This window comes from Platalea leucorodia (genome assembly GCF_965183815.1).
Source record: "Platalea leucorodia genome assembly, chromosome: 1".
NCBI classification, from domain to species: Eukaryota; Metazoa; Chordata; class Aves; order Pelecaniformes; family Threskiornithidae; genus Platalea; species Platalea leucorodia.
Window position 1 is genome coordinate 44,670,250 of NC_138823.1, and position 23,796 is coordinate 44,694,045.

At 42.1% G+C, this 23,796-nt stretch overlaps 1 protein-coding gene across 5 annotated transcripts in view; it reads left to right on the top strand.

Annotated features, from left to right (window-relative positions):
• Positions 1-4,635: 4,635 nt before the first annotated feature.
• The window catches only part of PCMTD1 (protein-L-isoaspartate (D-aspartate) O-methyltransferase domain containing 1), a 44,506-nt gene continuing 25,345 nt past the window's right edge, over positions 4,636-23,796 (top strand). For 2 of the 5 annotated variants that reach the window (XM_082313649.1, XM_082313651.1), the window contains exon 1: positions 4,748-4,880. The gene's annotated coding sequence lies outside the window, so the exon portion shown is untranslated. Of the gene's footprint in view, positions 4,881-6,816; positions 6,944-23,796 lie in introns of those variants that run through there. The other 3 variants (XM_082313652.1, XM_082313653.1, XM_082313650.1) reach the window with 3 other exon arrangements.

Sequence of the window (23,796 nt, forward strand, 5' to 3'; positions counted from 1 at the left end):
TGCATATGTAGATCTTACCAGTCTTACAGGTGAAATCTTTTAATTCTCACCTGTCAAAGCAACACCATACAAATGTGACTAAACTACTTCCAGAGCTAGGCCACACCTGAAAGCAGCACAGCTGCATTCCAGTTTCAGAGGTCCACATCAACAGCCTACGGAGCCAGCTTGATGTTTTGCTGCTCATCAGACCTGGGGGTTACAACGTGATATGTGACTGTGCAGTCAGACCAGTCCATTACAGCTTAACTATGAGGGGGTTGGTGCCATATGTGCAACTGAACGGACTCAGCTTGGGTTTGGCACTCTGGAGGAGCTGATCCAGTTCCCTTCCTGGGAATTTGAACGCTACTTACTATAAATCTTTGGAAATGACTTGATGGCTGCTGGGGTACGGATGAGAGCCACAGAAAGTATGCTCCATATCTGGGAGGAAAAAATGCAAAAATAAAACATTTTAAAAGTATGATAGGCAGGCCAAACATAAAGGGTAAGAGAAACTGCTTTCCAGCAGTTATTTCCTTACTTTTCCCCTTGTGTTACCTACAATTTTCTCAATTGTACACTATTTTTTGCTCTGAGACAAGATGTTAATGTGGGAAGACCAGGTCTGCAAGAGAGGAGAAAGCCACTGCAGCACTTCTCCATTTCAGAGCCCTCTTCCTGAAACAGGCTATGCCAATGACAACATATGATACAGTGTGAAGGACGTGCTCACTGTATCCAATTGCCAGAAGTGGTATCTCCTGTAGGGAGCCGAGGACACTGTCTGAAAACTGCAACTGCTACTTACGTAGCACATGCTTTTTGTGTTCTGCACCAGTCAAAGCTTTTGAAGAAAGAAAATCCACCAAAAATAAAAGAAAGGCGGCAAAGAGAAGAAAAATTAAAAAGACAAAGAAAGAGCTCAATGCATATACTGTATGAAGGCAAGAATATCAGGAAGATCTCTATATGAGAAGTCATACAAAACAGACATAGTACATCAACTATAATTTTAAAATGCTTCATAACTAAAGATGACACAAAAGAGCAGAATGAGATTAGATTGGGGGAAGGAAGTCTAATAAGATTGTGGAAACTAGAAAAAAATTAATTACATGTAAAACGAGTAAGAAACAGGATGTTACACAAAGACTCACCAGAAATTGTAAGTTTTAAATATTAATTAAAAGTATATGAGTGTTCAGTGTATTTTCACTATGAAGACACTAGCTGTATGGATCAGGTTATCTATTTACATTTCCATAGTATTTTGATTGTAACATATTCTACATTGGCTCATCTCTATTTTACTACTCTATTGAGGTATTTTTTTACATGGGCTTTCTGGACTACATGCAGACCCACTACATCCTGTTCTATTTTTTTAATTTAATTTTATGGCCTTCAAAAAGCATCAGTTGAAAAACTCAGGCAGAAGTAACTACCAATAAAGAAGGAATCCTGACTGTTTATCTCTCAGGGCCACCATCAATTACTTTGTAATTATTTTTTATTAAGCTGACTGAACCTCTATATAGCTAGATACTAGTTATAACAAATGTTGTTGAAGAAGTTAGGTGCTGACATTCAGAACACTTCTTCAGATGTTTTTCAGCAGGGAAAACAAATGGCAGGTAACCCATGGAACAGTAAATATCAATTTGTTTCTATGTCTTTGCACACAGTGTCTTTTTCACTCATCTAACACGAAAGCCAAGGCAAAAAAGGAAAGATAGGATGAAAAATTACCAGAAAAATCTGGTTTCATTAACTAAAGAAAACAGCAGAATCAGAAAATGATCACTATTTCGAAATAATAGTAAGTTATGAATATTTTCTAAAAAGCTGGGTCAACATTCAAATGAATGTACCACAATGTGAAATAACAAATTAGAAATAGAGCTAAGGTGTAGGTCTCATATCCTTCTCCTTGTATTAGCTCTCCATAGCTAAAAAAGTGAGTAAAGAAATTCTTACTTGGTATGGATAATGCTTAAGAAATCCAAACCTTAAGAAATTATACTGTTATATCTGAATCTGAATTCTCTCAGTGCCAGGAGGCACACAAGGCGCGAACATCGTTCTTCCACTTCGATCGGTCCGCAGCTGCGTGCTCTGGAGTCAAGGGCCACAGCGCAGTCTTCTGTCGGTTTCCCCCTCAGGACACGACTGATCCAGCTCCATCTCCTCCTCCTCACTTCGTTACCGATTTTCTCCCCACCATTTCTGATGCTCATCATTTCTGCAACTTTTTTTTTTTTTTTTTTTTTCCGGGAGAAGGTAGTTGGCCTCCTGCCCAACCCCCATGACTTGGAGGGCCAGTGGTTTTTCTGTCAGGGTGGCCTTCCCTTAGGCTGCGTTGGTTCGCGGCACCTTCTTCAATTTTATCCGGTGCACCGTCCAGAGAGGGATCCCCTATCCACCACCCAGGGGACGCGCCTTCTAGCCGTGCAGCCCCAGCCGAAGGTTATACTGTTATAACTTTATTAAAATTAGACTGTATTGTACAACATCAAAAATATTTTAAACACTGTTAGCTAAAGCGCCATCAAAAATTTTACAAGTTTAAACTTTATTCAATTATCAAAATGGCATCTATCTCTAAAAATAAATTTTCAAGAAAAATACTTATTTTGTATATATTTCCTGTAGCATTTGAAAATATTTTAAAATGGTTATTCAACGACACAGAACATAAAGTTGAAACTGACTCAAATCACGCCAACTTAAATGCAATGGTACCTAAATGGTTCTCATTAACTAAACTGAGATGTGCAAAAACATAAGCAGTGTCAGTTACGCATTATTTGTTAGTTCCATGTTAAGAGGATTACATTCAAGGAATGCAGTTTGCATCACTCTACATTTAAGCTAATGCAGCAAAAAATATTTACGTTTACTATCTGAGGTAAAGGCATATTTCAATATAAAAATGGAATTTATTTGTTTCTCCTCCCCTTCATTTCTCTCATGCAAGGGGGCATCAGTTACAGCAGTAGCAGTATGGCAATTTGTAGGACTATTTGAATCCCTCAGTCCAACTAACAAAAGGCAGAATTATTTCTCAGTCATAGCCTAGCAGAAACTCTCTCCCTTATGCTTACAATTATCTCCACCTCAGTTGTTGCCACCTACAAACACTGTGTGCTGCAGGTATTAACTAATTCTATCCCCCAACAGAGTAATACTCACTCCTGGCCTCTTACCAGCTACATTTTTGTGTACTTCATTTCTCAGGGCTTTTATGTAGAAATCCTGTTCCACCAGTACTCAAACTTTGGCTAAAGCTCAAAACTTTATGCCTCTCAGCTGCATTTTGCAAAACTCTCAATGCTTAAACTGCTCCAGATTATCACTGTAACTGTTACCAAGTTATCTAAATTGCTGTTTTTATTGTAACATCCACTCTACATCTTCAGGCTTTCATATCCAGTAGCCTGAAATCCATAAACACCACATCTTTTGCCTGATCATTTGGTGAATATGAACTTACTGTTCCATAAGTGCATCATCCATTTTCTGATACTGATCTCTGGTGTTTCTCATTCTTTTCCTCAATGGAAAACTGATTAGGCAAGCCAGTGCAAGTCCTGACAGCTGTGTACTTTTAATTCTTGAAAACACCAAAAGCAGCCTATTTTCCCCACTCTCTGACTCCTCAAATCTCACGTCATTCCTCCAGCCTCCTTTGAAACCAAACATCAGGTAATGCCCTAGAAACCTCACTTGAGACCAGAGCTCAGAATGACCCAATACTTCTGATCACCTCGGGCTTCACCAGCCTGCACCAGGGCCCAAGGCCGTCACGACCTTCACCTACCCCCGTCTATTCCCTTCCACAATACTTCCTCCTTTCCCAAATTCCTCTGAGCTTTCCCTGGGATCTCGCTTCCTCCCTGTACTTTTTCAAACTATCTCATCTTTCACAGCATCGCCAACATCAGAGCCCAAAGTCCCTTCTCCCGGAGGGGGGCAGCGCCACTTTCCGACTCCCCTTGTGCGAGACCCGACAGAGGCGGGATCCGAGAAGATGCCGGCCTCCCCCGTACCCCTGCTCGTCGGAGAAAGGCGAAAACGCCATAAAATTAGGCGGCCCAGTGAAAGCAGAGCAATTTCGGATGGGCACCGGGCACCTTGCCCCATTTTTAATCACCGGGCCTGAGAAACTGCCTGTCCTCCTCCGCCTCCGGCGGTGCTGCTGCTCCTCCCCCCGCGGCCGGCCCCGGCCCCCCGCCCGCAACGCGGGGGGTTGTTTCGCCCCGCCTGTCCCTCCAGTGCGAGTAGCCGGTCCTGTTTTCTTCCCTCGGCAGCTCACGGGAGACAAGCGGCCACCTGCCACTGGCGGCGGGGACACGGGCGGCGGGGACACGGGGGTCGCGGCCGGGCCCGCTCCCCGGAGGGGGTTTCCAGCCTGCTGGGGGAGGGGGGAGCCTGCAGCCGCGCGCCACCGCGAGGACGAGGATCCCCACGTCCCCAGGCGACTGGTGACGAGGGCCGTGAACGCCGGCCTCCCATTGGCTGTCGGGCTGGCAAAGCGCGGCCAATCACGGCTCGAAGCGGAGCGGCTCGCCTCCCTCCCCCCCCTCCATCCGACCCCGTGGCGCGGAGGGGGTTCGGCCGCCTGCGGGGGCAGGGTCACGTGACCCTGTGTTTACATCCTCTCAGCTGTTGGGGCCCCTCCTCCCCTCGCCGTCTCTCACCAACACAAACGGCGGCGGTGACCCGCGGACCGGGGGAGGGTGACTGTGACTGCGGGGGGCACGCCGACCTCTGCTTGCGCCGGCTCCCGCTCCTTCGGCGCTCGCCCCCGCTGAGCGCTCGCCCGCCTACGTTCCCCCACAGGCGGGTCTCCCCGCTGCCGCCCCGCGCAGGGTCCGGGGCCCGCTGTAGAACGGGTGAGTGTCCCGCGGGGGGGGGGAAGGAGGGGGCCGGGGCGGGCAGAACTGCGGTACCCCGTTGCGCGGCGCGGAGGCCGCCGTCAAACAACCGGGACGGTGAGTTGCGGAGGGGGGTGAGCGCGGCCCGCCGGCCCCCTCCCCGCGCCTCCCCGGGCGCTCCGGTTCCCATTGTCCGTTGGCCCCGCACGCAGGCGCGCGCCCTTCTGAGGCGCGGGGGGGGGAGGTTGTTTTCGCGCAGCCGGGACAGGGCGAGGGCTTGCTGCCGCTCGCCTCTGCGGGGTGGGGAGGGACGGGACGGGTAGAGTGTGCGTACGCCCTCGGCAGCCCGTTCCTCCTCCTCCTCTTTCGCCCGAGCCACCCCCCGCGTCCTTTCTTCCCCTGCGTAATAAATAATCTCTGGCCCAGAAAGCGTCGGGAGGAGAGGTGTTTGGTGTAGCTGCCGCGGGCCCGGGGCAGGTGTGAGGGGACGGGGACGAGAGAGAAGGTTCCAGCCTTGAGATCCGGGCGGAGGGGGGGCAGAGGCAAGGTGAGGGCAGTGCTCGTCCCCCGCAGCGGCTCTGCGGCCTGCCTCCTCTCCGTGACGGCTAGGTTTTTACCTTTGAGGAAATGCAGTGGGAACGGGAGTTTATATTCCGCCCTTCCCCCCCCTTGTAAGCTCGGGGTCTTGTTGGGGGCTGCATCTTCAAGGCCGAGGCATTTTGGAAGAGGCAAAAGGGAGCGTGAGACAACATTTCGTTTTGTTTCAAAGAAAAACCTATGGGCTAAGGAAGGGTATTGCCTCTTTCGGGAGAGGAGGTGGTGTGGCAGCAGCGAGGGGAAAATACTTTGTTTACATAAATGAAGTGTGTAAAATGCGCGGTAACTTTGCTTTTCGCCCCGTAAGCCGCGGCGGGTAGGCGGCGGTGGGAGTGGGCGAGCGTTCCTGGCGGCAGCCGCGAGGGAGGGCGAAGGCTGCCTCTGCCCCCCGCTTTGCCATAAACGCACATTTTGTGTCTGTTTACATTGTGGCCTCTTGTTTTGGCTGGGAGCAGCGTAAGGGGAGGAGCAGGAACTCGCTCCGGGGCAGCCACCTCCTCCCCTGTCTCTTTTCTTTGTTGTTATCTCTTCGGGGGAGGCGTCCTGGGTCGCGCCTGCCTGTAGCTGAGCCGCGATCTGCGGTTAATGTGATTCTTCTTCGGCCCGAAACCTCGGGCCGCCTTCTTCTGTGCCTGTGCAGGTCTTGTCTTTCCTCCGTCGTCGCCTCCCCCCCCCCCCCCCCCCCGCCTCGGCAGTTGTCAGCGGCTCGCAATGAAGTTGGAGGAAGGGGAAGGGAGGGCGGAGGGGGAAGGAATCTTGGCATTCATTTGATACGCAGTCAGCAGCCTGGGCCTGCTTTGTACAGCTCTGTCGTCTTTGACAGCAAAAGGGGAAAAAAGAAAAACTTACTGTGGTGGAAGGAGGGGGGACTGTTAATTTTTTCTTGTTGGAAGACGAAGGAAAACATCTTCAGGGTCTGTGAGAAGAGAAGAGATGGGAGTGCTGAACTGCTGCAGTGTGTCGAGAATGCTTGTGTCCTTGCAATGCTTACCAGTACCCATGTAGCTACTGTTCCCCTAGTGGGTATTTTTTACTCCTGTCAAGTAAAAGTCAAGCACAGTTGAACTGCAGACTTTAGCAAGGAAGTAAGGTTTCTTCTGATAATGAGCAGTAAACTTTGAGACACACACAAAAAAGAGACACAGGTAAGGATAGTCATCACTTCAGGGAATTAACGAAGATACCTAGTCTCTCTTGACCGTGTGCCCTCTGTATTACAGAGAATGTTTTTAAGATGCAAAAATCTAATGCTTAAAGTTAGTAAATGATGAGAGTGTATTGTGAGAACGCCTTTGTAACCATAATTCATTATTCTTGCATATGAATCATAATGTGTGATACATTTTTTTCCCCACAGGACCTTTACCTTACTCTGGGTGCTGGGCAGACCATCTCTGGAAGGAGTCAGGCTTGGATAAATGGAGCTGTCTTCTGCAGAACTCCTGCCTGATTTGTTGGGAAAGTTTGAAAAATATTTTGGATATGTAGGTGGACAAATGTGTGAAAGATCTTTTGGTATTTTAAGTGACTTTGGGTGAATAAATGTAATGATAGGAATGTAAGAAGTACGTGAGTGAGGTCAGAGAGCCACAATGAGGGCTTTGGAGATGGATGCTTAGCCAGATGTTCTTTACAACGGTCAGTGTCCCACAGAAATGCAACGAAAAACAATTGGATGTTGTTGGGAGGTCTGCCGTGAGGAGAAAGTCATGAAATCACAGAAATGGAAAAAAGTATGTAATACTGGACAGCCCTGGATGGCCAAATGTTATCACTGGGTCTGTGCAGGATTAGGTTCCTGCCCTGCATAATCTCCAGTCTTCATTCCAGAATTCTTGTAAAAATCTTTCTACCTCTCCTAACTGGCTTTCTCTGGGTCTTCTTCCTCCAATCTCGGACTTTGTGTCGTGACCTGCTTTAGATATTTGACAAGCCAGTTTCAGTTTTGCAGTACTCTACAAATTTACGAAATCTTGCCATTTTTATAGTCCTAATCTTGACAATTTGGTGATTTTTATTGTTCAGTCTTCTGTTTGCTTGTCAGTGACTGCCCTGAGCTGCAGCAGCTTCTTTTGAAGAGGCTTCTGCCTAGTAGGAGACTAAGAATAGAACCTAACTGCCAGAAATGTATTGTAGTTTTCCGTGCCTGTGACAGACCATACCAGAGCAGTCACTTGGCTGTGTTTCCGTAAACTTGAAGCGCAGTTGCTTTGAGATGGTGTGTATTCTGAAGCTCAGGGTAGGCTTAGGCATGATACCAGTGCAGGTGGAAGTCTCTAAGGAGTGTGTTGCCTGTGAGCTTTTTTTAGGCAAACTTGAAAGACGAAACAGTAACACAAAAATCAAATTTGAAGTTCCTACTGCAAGACATGGTTAGTAATACTGTTCCCCCCCCCCCCCCCCCCCCCCCCAAAGATACTCCCAAAACTCAATATAGGCAAGATAATTTTTCCATGCAGTGCTCCAGAAAGGTTTATGCCAGGAGTTTTAAGAGTTCCTCAAAACAAATACATTAAAAGCAATTCTGAAATAGGCAGTATGGGAATGCTCATCCCAGTCTTCAGTGCATGGTGCGAAACAACTGAGAATACAGTCATTGTTTCTGGATGAGAAATGTCTTTACACATACCTGTTCTTTTGATTTCCTGCTTTGTTCCCATTTTCATCAGGAACGTCACAGAGATCTGCTGTTTTACCCTGCTGAACTGAAAGTTATGCTCTGTAGCTGATCATTAATTAGCTCTCTGTGTAAGAAAAGTGCTTGCAGCACTTGGCACTCTTGAATGCAAACATCATTGAATATTATCTAATTTATTTTACTTACTTAAAATGTAAATTCCTCAAAGCAAAAGTGGGAAGATATGTGCCATCTTGTTTTGCAAATGGATAGTCAGGTATGTGACTGGCCTAAGGCACTCCAGGAATCTTCCGGTAGGGTCAGCAGTTGATCTGTATGCTTCATCTTCTCCAACCAACGAGTGTGGATTTTTTTTGTTTGAATAGAGAATTCTTTTAATATATCTGCTTTGCAGAACTGTGATCGCACTGTTCCACTTTTCTTTTATGGAGTTCTAGGGAGTAAAGTCAAGTAGTTTATATTAAATATTATGGGCATAATTACATTAAAACATCAGGAAATAACTACTGTGCTTCAGCTCCTTTGGGACTTATTTGTGTGCACTGGGTGTTAATGAGAGCCTTCAGGCTTGCTTAATGCAAGTTCTTAAAGCAGTTGCTGCTGCTATGTTGTTTAAGAAAATTGGGCTGGACTTCTGGGCCTTGAAGAAATGATAGCATCCTAAGCTGCTACAGATCCTGAATATAATTTTTTGCAGGACTGAAAGATTAGCTGGCTGCAATTCAGAACAGTAGTGTTAGTTCTCTGTCATTTTTGTCCTGGTACATCATGCCAACTTCATGTTTCAGAGTTAGTGTTGCTACTGCAAAGTTGGCAGTGATGTTAACTAAACCCAAGGAGCTTGAAATTCTGATGAATGTATGTGTGTGGATTCTTGTTAAATGTGCTTGTGATCAGAAGCTTACTGGAAACGTTGAAAGTAAGAAGTAAAAATAAACTGAAAGTAAAGATGTCTTTGAAAATGGCAGTTAGTCCTAAGAAACTTATTTCTGAAAGCAAGAAGTATTAGAAGTTGTATCTAGAGAGCAACTGTAGTGTCCATCACTTGTACGTTGTGACTGCAGTTGGTATGTGACTTATTTCTCCACAAATTTTATCAGTCCTTTAAATTGAAGCACAAAAATGTAAGTTGTCCTTCATTGTGAGGAGAAAACGCTAGTTTAGAAGTCACCATAGAGCGTTTTTTTTTTTTAAAAAAAAAAGAAACAAAAAAAACCCCAAACAAACCAACAACAGAACAAAAACAAACAAAAAGACAAAACCCCAAACTGCACAGCCCTAAAATAGTTTAGAGGTGACATCAGGAGTCACCATGGTAACTCTCAGGCTACAGATTCTGATGTGTTCTCACATGGAGGAGTTCTAGGGTGGGGAGGTGACCATGGAGCAGGAGTAAACTTCTCCTCTGGTTAGAGGCAGAAAAAGACTTGGAGCCCACTGCTTAGAAGGTGCACTTAATGAAGGCTAATTTTGGAGTTCTGGCTTTTTGTATAGTGTTTAGCAAAGAAAGGATGTAAAGATTTAGTTTGTTACAAGTGCAGAATGCTGAGTTCTAAGAGTTGCATGGAGTTGGAGGTTTAACATACTGTGAGTGTTGTTAAGGTGATGTAAGATACTGAGGCTTAGAATTTCTCTCAAGTATTGCATTTCACTCCAAATATTCTCAAAGTAGCATTTGCTCAGCATACAGTTGCAAAATAAATGCTGAATTTGGATTTGCAGTGTTTCTAAGATGTAAAAGAAGACAAATGGAATTAATGTTTTAAAAACTTGTTTGAGGAAACAATCCAGAACTTGCCAACAAAAACTTAAAATTAGGTTTAAAAACTAATTAAAAACACTAATAGTGCAAGTGGTTTGATAGCGACATGGGGTGTTTAGAATCTTATGTGAAGGACACTTACATGAAGGTGCTATAGGGCATCTGAGTTGTCAGCATGGGAGCTGTTAGATGCAAGATAAGATTTACTGAAAGGCTGCATTCTTCTGAAGTTAAAAAAAAAAAGGGGGGGGGGACGGGGGAGGGGGGACGGGACGGGACACAGGGGGCGGAAAGGTACCAGGCAGGATAGATCTAAGTAGAGGCAGCTGAGCGGTTAGAGAAGGGACAGCCTTTGTCTTGGCTGCTAACATGCATGTTTTACTGGAGATGGTGTGTGTTTATACACACATGTGTACAAAGAATATGTGCACAACTAACCAGTTGTGCAGCAGCATAGTGACTGTGAACAGGATCTCTGTCCTGAGAGTTTTTAGAGCGTCATGAGGACAGACTGCACATTCAGTTCTGGTTACAAGTCAGGGTGTCTTCAGGTTCGTTCTTTTGGTCTCTTCTCTTAACAGTCTTTTGGCCAATGATGCCTTAACTTTTATCTGGTTGCTTTTCTAGTCCCAACCGTTGTGTTCCTTTCAAAGGACGCATCCCTCAGCTTTATGCAGTTTGTGTTCTGTCTAAGAGTCTTAAATCACACAACAGCAGCTCTTCTTGCTTATTTGCGGGGAAGCAAGGACAGGATGTGGGCAGAAGAGTTTTCTGTTGTGTTACTTAACACTAATTGTTGCCATATCATAGGCCAAGTAGCTTACAGTTATCATGGGCACCTAAAATAGCACTGGAGGTCTGCGTTTAAGCACCTGAATTACATAGCAGGTATCAAAGGCTTGCTGTTACTATTAGAAAAACTTTTCTTTGCATGGTTTCTAAATAGATGCTTATTAAAGCTGTCAGTAATCATGATTATTTCTTCCTATTTTTTAGCAATTGGCTTGTTAAAGTCCTAAATGATAGGTGCATATTTCTAATGGCAAATTAAGCAATCTTGAAACCTAGTTTCAGGATGAATAACAACAACTTTGTGGTACTGGATAATGTTCCACCAGGAGGCATCTGACTGTCATTGGGAAGATTTTTTCTTTTTTTTTTTTTTTTTTCCAGCTGATGTCTACAAATGTTTTTATAGATTTAGCGGTAGGAGTTAGAGACAAATCAAAGTTCTTACAGTAGTTTAAGAAGTAGTGAAAGGCAGTATGCAGTAATATAGTAAACACAAAATACACACACTCCTGAATGTAACTATTCAAAGTATGTGTATTGGTACTATCCTTCAAGCAAAATAAATAGCATTTGCTATCAGTTCCTGTTCTCTTCAGGAGTCAAAGGGAACTAAACTTGAAAGAACATCTCGGAGATGACACGTCTTAATTCTTTGTTCATGCTTTTTTTTAAAAATGACAAAAAAAGCTGCTTCTCAAAAAAGAGATACCTGCATCAATGCATGGCTTCTGTAAGTGAAGTGATAGTCATTGGAATTTTTTTGTGGTAATAGTCAGCTAGTGAATCACATCCCGCAGTTGATACGCCTGTGGTGTCCCTGTCCCAAATGAAAGGCTTGATTCCTATAAATGGTTGTTTTAACATTGAAAGAGGAATTAAGACCATGTGGTTGGGAGAAAATGAGAAGTGGTTACTATTCTGAGAATTTATTGGTGTTATTTCTGTAGCAAATGTTTTCAGGGGATATTCAGGAATTACCATGTGGTTTTCTTGACAAATATTTGAAAGAAAAAGCCAAGTAATACTACTCAACCCAGTCAGGACCACTGTGCTATATAATGGTCTATATATTGAAATTAAAAAAAGATAAAGAGAGTTGGAGCTACTATCCTGGTAATCATATTTTCAACACAATTGTTTCTGCTTGATAGGTATGGCTAAAATGTATGCAAGTTAGCATTGCTGAAAGAATGAACTCTGAAGTTCACTAAAGGAGATGCTTAACTTCAGCAAACAAAGCAAAAGGTTAATGTTCCTGCAGTACTGATAATTTCAAGTAATTAGGAATGCTGTGAGTGTTTCTACTAGGGCATCAGTTTGTCATTAAAGGATTTGATTTCCATCTGAAAATCTTTGCCTGATACCCATAAAGTTCTTGTTTAGTCTTGTTGTTCCTGTTGGATTCTGGCAGGTGGGGTTTTGCTGGCTCTTCTGCTGGGCCATGTGATCCTGCTGTTTATTTGCAAAACTCTCCCCTTTACCCTTTTGAGAGTGAACTGTGGTTTTGTTTCCATTCAGTGTAGTCACCTGCTGTCCAGTTTCTTAAGCTTCGCTGTGTTCTTCCTTCAGGTAACTCTAAATTTGGCATTACTGCAGTCAGGAGGTCAGTGAAACTGGAAGGACACAGAAAAGTAGAGTTGCTGAGTTTATAACTTCTGCTGAGCTGACAGTTGCAACATTATAAATCCCATAGGCCTTAGTCTCTGCTTATTTACTTCAGTTAATTCTGCATTCATTATGACTAAGACTCATTACTGCCGAATTTCCTGAGATTCTGTGATGTTTTCTGGAGTAACTTAGTTGTCAGAAACTAAGTCGGTGTAGGATTTGACTTCGCCATTCTGGGATGCTCTGGATAAACTGGAGTTGTTCATGATGTAACTAAGGCAGGTTATGTGACTGTAGCAGCCTCTTGTGTTATATCTGTAAACTACACTTCTCAGGTGAAAACCACTTGCATTGTATGACTGAAAAAACCCTGATGGGGTAGGATTATGGGCATGAAGATACACTTAAGCTGTGCAAGTGCACGGCTTCTACATCAAGCAATGATAAAAGGTTCTCAACTTACATTTCTTCATGAAATATTTGTATGAATATCTTGAAATAGTCATTGAAGCTTTCCCAAATGCTCCAAATCCCCTCCAGACCACATCTGCTGTTGTTTGTACTGTAAGTAAATCATAACTTTGGAGCCATATTTCTAATAGTACTTGATTCACACCTGGAGACAGAGAAAAACAACAGTGCAGAAACATTTTCAGGTTAAAATGTGCTTATATATTTTGGTTCTGGCTTTTAAAGAAGGCCTATAAGAAGGGTTTTTTTCCAAGTATTTCTAGTTCTTAGTTCAGGCATGCATGGCCTCGGGCCCAGCCATCAGTGAGGCTAAGCACATATTCTCAGTGGCACACAGACATGTATTCAGCACATATGTATAAAAACATAGCTGGCCACCAAATTAATGCAGAAAACACAGCACTAATGCAAGCACAGACAGTGCCAGTGGCCTTATCCTGTTGCCCTTTCTGGATGGTCAAGCTGAATGTCTGCTAGTGGCAAACACATGCGTGTGTGGATCCCTTCCAGTTACTGGGTTTAGACACCTGTTCTACCCTGAAACTGGCCCTTGGGTCCATTTATCCCCCATTGCTTCTTGCACACACACACTCACACCCAGCCACCCCGCCCAAACACCGCAGGTTCTCCAACAGCCCACTTGGACCCCCTTTTTCCTCTAGCAGCCAGCTCCTTCAGTTGCCTCACTTGGACAGTCTACCCCGTCCCTGTTTCCCAGGTCACTCTGGCAGCTTCCTGGCCAGTCCAGCTTGGTACTCCCTGTGATTATACCCTGAGCTGCAAAAGCTCGCCCCCTCCTTTGCTGGCACCACAGATCCACAAGCCTCTGTGACCAATGGTCTGACACCACTCATCACGTAGACACACGTGCACACTGGATAGAGCCGCAGGAAGAGTTACAAAAGGAGATTAATGAGCAGACAGGACAGACAGCCATGATTTGGGGGAGAGCACAGCTAGATATGCATGCTGACCTGCAACCTGTTCACAGGTGTCCTGTCCCTCTTGTAACCATAGCCCTCAGTTTTCCTGTGCTTGTTCATCCCCAAGCCACTTTGACCCCTCCCTTTCCCCCACCTTTGGTTCCCCCCTTACATTTCCCATAACAGAACTTGTGCAATCCCCAAGTGCCTTTCCCCTGCATGCCATGATAAATCTGGTAGCCCTGTAAGCAGGCACACCTCTCAATCTGAGAAGTGCCCTGGTGAGGCCCAGTGGTGGTGGGGACGTGGGGAGAGCTATGGTTCTCCTGTGATAGCCCTGGGAGCAGCTGTGTCAGGGTATTTAGGTGGGTTCCCCCACCTGCAAGTGTGCCTCTCTGCTACTTCGTCTGTGTGCAGAATAGCTTTTTATTGCATAACCTAACAGCATTAATTTTGGTATGTGCTGCCAAATAATCTGTTTACCATTTGCAAGCACAGTTGAAAATTTATGGTAGAAGTTAGTGGCTGGCCACTAACAGTAACAGTTGCTGTTACAAAAGCAATACTTTGAAATGTTGCCTCAAAGTGTAGGGTATTTCAATAGCAACAGGAACAGGGAGAATGCTAGAATGATTGCATGAGACTTTGTGGAACAGGCTTTGGTAACAGTACTAATTCTGTACCTTTTAAATTGTAAAATAAGAAGCTGCTTTTTTTTTTTCTGGATGACTTGCATTTGTGTAGAGGCTTTGGCAGATTTTTAAAATATATTTAGCTCATACTTGATTTGTACATTTTGAAAGTTTTGATAAATCATCACTTTCCTTTGGTAAGAACCATTAAGGGATAGTTAATCTCTGCTTTATATAAAGTAGACATTGGATATCTTAAGAAATAGGGGTTTATGGACAAGGTCACGTCATTTTAGAGTATGTTGTTTATGGTATGTCTGGGGAATGAGGCAGATTATGATATGGGCCTTAAAGTGTGAGGCGCTTGGAGATATGCAGGATTTGGGGATTAAAAAGAAGAAAGTTATGTGCAAGCAGATATCCATCACTTTCTTTGACAAGATAAATTAGAAGTAACTGTTAGTGTGCATGTGTCTTAGTAAACAAGTTACACTTAAAAAATGGTGAATCCAGTGTGATGCTTCTGGAAGATTGCATCGGTGAAAGAATTTTGTATCATGGTTCTGAGGAAGAGAAGCAGGAAACAGTAGGCCTTACTCATTCATCCTTCTTGAAGATTATAGGCCTAAGTAATAAAGTAACTTCTCAAAACATACTGTTGTATTGCACTGGACTATTTTAAGAATCTAGTAAACAGGATCAGGACTTGAATTTTTAATTTATTTAGCATCTCATAAGAAGGGGAAACATAATAAATAAAAGTTGAGATTCTCAGGCTGTGAAAGTAAACATTTTAGTCATACAGTATGAAAAGTTGTTTATGCTGTAATTATTGCATGCTCTTTTGATGCTTTTAGATACATTTCTAAAGATCAGAAAATGCAAAGGCTTTAGTGCACTTGGAGCTTGACAAAGTTGATTGATATTTTTGTTTTTTATTTGGGTCTGGGTTTTTTTTTGTAGAGACTGCAGTAAATGCATACCTCTAAGATGAGGTTTCAAGTGTCAGGAATGTAACCATCCTCTATTTTTACACTTGACCTCATTTCTATTTTCTTTTGCTAAAGGCAACAGGCGTATGTTGTTCTGTTGCTGCTGGAAATGAGTTGTTCAAGTAACTTGAAATGTTTATGTGCAATAAGCTTTTGAGCTTTAGCACTGGCTGAAATAGTGCATGTTTTGTTATGGGCCACATTTAGCCTACTCTAAGTTATATAAACTGTGATTTGATCTGCTTAAGACCGTAGCTGCAGAAACAACATTTGTGGTAAAAGACTAGGAAAGCATGTTTCAGTTCTTGTACTAAACCTGATTTGTATTTCATTATAAAAGAGGCTCCCCCCACACTGTTATTGGTTGCTTTCTGAAAGTGATACTGGAAGTAAAGGAGTATCACATTTTACTGTGGTTTGTTACCTTCTGGTCACCACAAACTAAATTATTAAGCATTTCCTTTCATGAAGAGAAACAGGTTTTGTTTTAAAAACGTTGAGTATTTGACTTGTCCTTTATGTCAAGGTGTCTTAGTTGGCTTGTGATCAGGATAATGTTAAAATTTGCAGAAATGTTTGTCACTTGTATGCCTTATGCTTTTTCAGACTAAAAAGGATTACATGTTCCAAAAGTGGTTTTTTTTACACATCTCTACAGCTTTTCTAATTCTTAACATTTGACTCTTACAGGTTATATAAATCTGCTTGAAATGAGTATTCTCTGTTAAATACCCTTGTACAAAGCTGTTCATTGTGGCAACGAGTTTTGCAGGCTGGTCCCTCTGTAGCTCACTAATTCCTGTGAAATATGTGCACAGACAGCAGTTCCTTTTCTGAAAAACAGGTGCATGATACAGACTCGGTGAATATCAGATGTCTGTTTGTATTGAGCATCACTGATTCATATCTGTCTTACTTTAGTCTCGCCAGTGAGCAAGCCTCTATTCCCTGGCACCTCCTGTTTCTGTGGGTCTGTTAGGCCCTCCAGAGAAGCTTCTCTTCTTTCCCCTTTCTCCCAGCCAGTCTGTGATAAAGCAGTACTCTTCACCTAATTTGTACTGGACAGACTTAAAATAGTTGTAGCATGGGAATGGGCGGAGCTGTAGGCACTCCTCTCAGGAGCCGAGACCTTTAAGAGTGTACTATAAGGGGACTGCCGGGTTCTTTCATGGCCATCGCTGTCAGAGGAAGGATAGAGGATTTTCTGTATGTTGGACATTGGGTTAAGCTGATATGCTTTGCTTATGACATCTTTTAGTGGAACTTTGACAGGTCACTAAGCCATCTCAGGCTCCTCAGAGTGAGACCATTTTATGCAGTGTCTAACAAACAAGCAACACCAAACTTATTGGTGTGGGTAGAGAAGCAATATTAATTGTTTTGAAATCTACAGTTGATGGGATACTTATAGGGTGCACAGAATTGGGGCAGAGCTAGTGTTCATTCACTCATAAAGGTATACATACAACCTCTTGAGATGTAATCACCAGTTTGCATATAGCGGACCTCTAATGGTAAGCAACAGACTGGCAGCTATTGTTTTGTTGAGATCTTATCACTGCATACTGCGAAAAAAGCATGCCATGCTGCTCTGATCAACTACTAGTATCAGAAACTGTCTAGTTCCACCACTCAAGCTGCATCTTATGCTGCTGCCATAGATATCTGTTCTTGTCATTGTCAATCAGGTAGTCAGATTTTTGTTAGCAGTTAATGCTGCTCTCTGAAATTATTGAAATAATTTAGGGTTTTTTTAAAAATGTTGTAGACAGTATCACTGGACTGACACATAACAAGTTTTAGTTCTTCATTTTTTCTGATGATGCAGCATCTAGCAGCACCTTGCTGGTTTGGAAAATGGATTTTCAGAGCACTTAAGAGGCTATTTTCTTAGCAGCACTTCTGTTCATCTGCTTAGGAATATGAAGAGGAGCTGGTTCTGGGGGCTGAGCAGCAACTGATTATTAATACTGTCCATCAGTAATGAACAGACTCTTTATACCTGACAGACTAACGTCTTCTGAACAGGTAATAATGTCAGGTGCTTAAAATCTCATGAGACTTTTGCAAAGATGGGCTAATCAGAGAATTCCACTGGAGGTATTTATCATCTCATCAGCCTCTCATCCATGGAGGCTTTTTCGTTTTACAAATAAGAGCATTTCTTAACAAAAGTTTTATGGGAGATACTGGCTACATTAAAACTTACTGTGAAATTACATACTAGCAAATTCTTTTAAGAGAAGGGAGTGTTTCTGTGCTTGTTCTCAATTCAAAGCTGTTGTAACATGAATGACTGGATTGAAAATGGTTGTAGGTATGCAAATGCCAAAGATCCCATGTATTTGAGGTGGGAAGTGGGGGGAAAATAATTTTGTGCAGGTGACCAACAGATAGTCTTTATTAGTGACGGAGTCACTAAACTAGGGCGGTGAGACAGCTTTTCTGTCTCTCAGCAGGGAGTTTTTGTAGGATAATTAAGAAAGGCCAGTTGGTGGCCCAGAGGGCCTTCTAGGATGTGAACACTGAAGCTGGGTCTGTGGTGACCATCATGACAACTATTGGAGAATCAGGAGCATAGCCCTAAATAAAGAGCACAGCTGAGGACTTGCTCTCTGAGGGTATAGGGCTGCTTTAGTACTTCGTGGGTATAGATCTACGCTTTTAGATTTCAGAAACTGTACTCTAGGTTTCACCCCAGTATGGCAAACTACACTGCTAGCTATCTTGAGTGGAAACGGTGAACTCTTTATTTCTCTGTTTTGAAGTAGGCATTCAGAACATGTTTGTGGTGTCACAGGTGGGAGACTGAAGAAGAAACTGCTTCTGAAGCCTGGGAGGCTCAGCTTTGCAAATATTTTTTGGTTGCCCAGATTTTAAGCAGTAAGGAGAACTGAGTCAGGATGTGGTGTTAAGCTGTGCATTAGAAGTTCCATCCAGGAAATACATAGGATTCTTCGCTTTGCTTTGTAATAAAAGATAATGAATTTTAAAGTCATTATCAACATACCTGAAAACAGGTCTGGCATATAGAACTGGTATATAGAAAATATTCATTTCAGCATTCGATCCTTGCTGTCGTGTGAAGAGGGTAGATAGAATTTCAGATGAGAAAAACAAATCCAGTACAGAAGAAAACATAGACTGAGAAAGGAATGTATCCCAGTGCAAAGAAGGAGAAAAAATAAAAGTGTTATTTTTCCTGGGTGGACAACCAACAAAACTCTGTGTTGTTTTATTATTTTTTACTTTAAGTTCCTGTGAACTGTCTCTGTTAAAAAAAAAAAAAAAAGTCAAAGGTTCAGTAGACATTCAGCAAGGTTGGTCCAAAAATTATTCTCTTGTGTAACTACCAAGATTAAAGTAATTTGATCGTGAAATCTGCACTGATGTGCTTGTGTCGTGGTTTAACCCCATCTGGCAATGAAGCACCATAGAAGTGCTCACTCACCCTCCCCTCCTCTGGTGAGATGGGGGAGAGAATCTGAAGGGTAAAAGTGAGAAAACTCATGGGTTGAGATAAGAACAGTTTAATGATTGAAATAAAATAAGATAATAATAAAAAATTGTGATGAAAACAACAAAAAGAGGGAGAGAAACAAAACCTAGGAAAAACAAGTGATGTAACTGCTCAACACCCACTGACCAATGCCCAGCCCGTCCCTGAGCAGCCATTGCTGCCCCCCGGCCACCTCCCCCCAGTTTATACACTGAGCATGATGTCATATGGTATGGCATAGCCCTTTGGCCAGTCTGGGTCAGCTGTCCTGGCTGTGCCCCCTCCCAGCTTCTTCTGCACCTTCTTGCTGGCAGAGCATGGGAAGCTGAAAAGTCCTTGACTTAGGATAAGGACTGCTTAGACTAAACCATCAGTGTGTTATCACATTATTCTCATGCTAAATCCAAAACACAGCACTATACCAGCTACTAAGAAGAAAATTAACTCTATCCCAGCCTAAACCAGGACAGGTTGTCACTGTTAATACACTTGTGGAGTGCTGTAAGCTTCAGTGCATCTTCTGAGAGAAATGCAGTACCATGTGTGCTGTTTGTGTGTTCAGGTGACTGGAGCTGGAGGAAGAGTGAGAGCAAGCACACACCTGGAATCTTGAATAAACAGCTGTTGAAGGCCTAAACAGGAGGATCAGGACTTTAAGCTTATGTCAGACTTGACAAACATTTTCTGCCCAAGTAGGTCAATGCAATTCAGGTTAAGTCAGTAGTTGTAGCTGTTTACATTCATTTGGCTTAACTTTAATCCTGTGGTCTGTTCCTTGTTCCATTGCTGTATTACAAAGAACCTTGAAGTATGCTTTGTGGAGTGCATTACATTGGAGGGCTGACTGTACTTGTTTCTGTTTAACTTGAAAAGCTTCTTGAAATGATCTACTGAACAATAGGTTAGGAGTGAGTGTTTTTGAGTGAGATGAGTCTATAGACTTCAAAAATGTGCAGTGTTTCCAATAGAGTTTTCCTTAATGCACCAAGTAGTATGTTACTATACCCTGAAAACAACAGTTTTCCTTCTTGTTAAACTATTCGGAGTGACAAAACAAACAGCTGTGGAAGATAAGGCAGTTCAAGTAGCACCTACTTTTCCAAAGCATTTAGACTTTTTCTTACCTTTAGTAGCAGTTTAGCAGCAAGGCATATGTGTAAAAGTTTAAAAAATGTCTGTAAAGACTTCATTTTGAAATACCTCTGTGTCCCACAGTTTATTCTGATTTTTGTAGTCACCTACTACAATTACCTCCAGCACACAGTTCATATTTTGGTTTTCTCCAGCCTTTGCTTGGTGAAGCTAATGTTACAATTTCTCTTGTCCTTTCAGATTGTAATCAGTCATTCTGTTTATTCAAAAGGTCCTGCTGAAATCTTAGACTCAGATCTGTAGTTTGGAGTTGAATTTCCTCTTGTGCGGTGCTGTTACAATACTTGGGAGGAAAGGGGAAGCTAAACTGAAAATGGAGTCCTTTTGTTGTAGGAGTCGCTGGACGGGACAAGGACAGGCAAAACATGATCTTGAGTTCGTTATGGCTGCAGGAGTGGCACAAATTGAATCTGAACAGAAGTAGGTCCAATGCTTAGTTGGTGGCCTGGGAAACTTTAAACCTCTACTGATGAGAGTTGCTGACTTCTACCATGAGTAAACTGAAACTGTTAAATGGACTGAAGTGTTTCAAGCCTTTGTGTGCATTTGTGGTTAATTCCTTCCTATCGCTAGTCACAGGATATTCCTTTTTGGGGAAACTTAACAGCTGACTCCTGATGAAGAATTAAAATGCACTCAAATTGTCAGCACTTCTTAGATTCACATAGCCCAAACCCACCTGTTCAACTAATGTGACAATATTTTAAAAAAGTCAGAAATTATTTATGATAAGGAATTCCAGCAAAATTGGTTACAAGTTATGTCAGAAACAGGTCAGAGGTTTTGTGATACGGTTGTGTGGATTTTTACAGAAATTGGAAAGTGTGTTGACGTTTTATTTTTATTGAGAATATAAGTAATGTGAATTTAAGATAAAGTGTTTTAACATCTAAAAATAAATTTATCAATAGTGTGGAATGAGAAACAGGTTTGTTTTTTTTTAATTGTAGCTGGTTTTAGTCAGTGAATGACCTTTCTTATTCAAGACTATATTGAACTTTTAAATCCTAAACTACAAATTCTGGTGGCTTCTGTATTCCAAAGATTACTAAGGCTAAAGGCAATTGCTGCATTTTGTTACTGTAATGCACCCTTCCGCTTTCTTCTGAAAATTCTATGCCTCTTGGTGTGATGGGCATCAGAATGCTGCTTGTGCTCTTTGTGAACTGTGTGTGTTTCAGTTTAGGTATTGGTGTGCTTCATGGAATGCTTTCTGTGAGCTTTGCAGCTATGTAGAAAGTTTCATCATAATATGCTCTACTGTCTCTATCTTGATCCTGGGTCAGCTGCCACAAGGAAGCTTTGACTATCGCCCTTTTTCTCCAGATGTGCTGAAAGAGCTTGTGAGGTGTTTTCTTTTGTGTGTTATGTATCTGACTTCACACATCTATTGCCTCAGTTAGAAGCAAGTCATTTTACTTTCATAAGATAAAAGCTTGCAAACATAAAAGCATTGGAGGGAAATTGGAGGGAAAATATTTTTCAGCAGTGCAAGAGTTCACTCTTCATGAAAAGATTACTTCTTTAACTTCCTAGGATGTTTTTTGTTTTTTAACAAAAATACTTTCCACTTGAGTAGCATTTTTGCTTACCTATAGCTGTAGAGGCTGGAGTAGAGCACCATAGTTGATTAATGAAAGCAAACAAAAAGCAAGATATCTAAAAAGCAAACAATATCACTGTCTCTACCTAATGTCACTTTCTTCATCCGGGGCAATGTATCTAGAATAAGACACAACCTTCAACCACACTTCCAGCCAGCCTCTCTGTTCTGCTGTGTAAGCATCCCATTCTCTCCCCTGCTCTCTCCAGACTCTCCCATTTTCTCCCCTGCTTCCCACAATGTCATGGTGTGTACCAGACCTTTTCTGTTCTTGCCTTTGAGATTCTGCGTGATAATGAAGGTGAAACACTTAGTGGGTGTTATCAGTAGAAAAATCTTGTGATACTACAGTAACTTTAGCTGTTAGATAATACCAAGAATATGAAATTACAAATGCCTGAAGAAATTAATTCTGTTTTAGCATAATGATTATATTGAAATTAGCAAATGTTATTTACGGGAAAGAAATTTTATGTGAAACTAGTAAAGACTTCTTAAGGGAAACGATAAAGCTTTAGGTTGGAAGAATAGCCTTTTTTCCATCTGAGCAGTTTGTTTATTTGCCTGCTCGCCAGTTGAGTGTAGATAGTTGAAGTTCGCCATCTGCTGGTGCGAGGTGGTGAATGCACTCTGCAAGTAGGGCTGGAAGTGCTAGTTCTGTTTCGTGAATGTAGCAGCTGCATTAGTCTTCAAGAAACCCAGTTCTTATGTTTACTTTGTAGTTAAAATTATTTCCAAACATATCTCAAGACAATAATGAACGTTTTAGGATGAAGGGATGGCAAAAACTATTGGTTTAGTCACTGTAGATTATTGAACTTAGTTAACTGTCATTTGATTCAGTAGTTCATTGAACTTCTAGGTGTGATGCAAGTGCAGATGAGCAAGCAGGGCTGGAATATTTTTACAAACTATTTTTTACTTAAATAAAAAATCCTCCCTCAAGTGCCACATTTCCTGTCTAAATTGTCCCTTAGTTTTTTCACAAATAGAAAGGGATGTTCCTGTGCTATTTAGCACACACAGCTCTATTTACTTAGCTCTGGAACACTAGGATGTTGAAGTGCAATTTTTCTACTTCTGCCAAAGGTTTTCCTGCTGATAATTGTGCCTGGTGACTTTTTACCTCTTTCTACCCCAGGATGTCGGTGAGAATTGGTTTTGCTTCAGACAGAAGTACACAGCTGAGTGGTGAACAATCATCATTTCACCCATGATTTTACCAGGGCTCTAGCAGCCCTGAGCATTCTATCCCCCCTCCTCCTTTTTTTAAGTATATTTGTAGTTAAGGAGAAGCATTGTTACTGTATTATCTGGTAATTTGAGCTTGTGTGCTTGAAATCTTGAACCTAGCTGTATATATTTGCACTGGTGCTATATGGTTATTCATCTTTATTAGTGATCTGGTGTTTTATGTAAATTAATGCAAGGCAAAGATAAGGAAACACTTCTGTCAGTCAGAATTGCAAATAGAAATGAGGTTTCCTTTGTTGGAAGACTGTTTTGCAATGGCCATCTAGACAGGGGAGGGATAAGAATTGTACAATTTTGGTGTTGGATACTGTAGAAACTTTTAAAGCAAGAAGAAAATAGCAGGCCAAAACAAATTTCGAAGTTTAATTGTAGTTTTCCCTTATTTAGTATTATGTGCATCTTTATAGATGCCCTTCCTGGTCAGAACTGATACTTAATAGCTTTAGTACTCTCTTGATTCTGAGCTTGGTGTTCAGAAAAGTGAATCTACTCATTGGACTACAGTCCAGCACGTGAGCACGTTTTTTTGCATTTGCAAGGATGTTTCAGTGCTTTAGTTCAGAATCATTGCTGTCTGCAGTTTAATCCTTCAGGAAAATGGTTCAAGCTCCAAAAGTCTTTGTTTAATGGTGCAATGGGGGGGGAAAATGCAAAGCATAAAGTTGTAGTTTCTGGACATTTCCATTTGGTTTTATGGAAAGGTTTACTAGTATTGTTTTGATAGAGACCCGTTAAACATATGGAAACGGATTCATTAGTGTTCTAAGAAGGTTCTTCATTTGAAGTGTTTAACCATAAAAATTGTGTTGCAGTGATCCCACAATGTGAACTTAGGAACCAGCTTCATTCTGATAACTTAAATGACCTTGGGCATCTGGATTGTGTTTGTGAATTCCTGACTCACGAATTTGCACAAATAGGCATGTACAAAACAGGAATTTGCTGGATTGTGTTGGAGTATTCTCAGATAAAAGATTACATTCATAATTTTGAAAAGAATACCCAATGAAA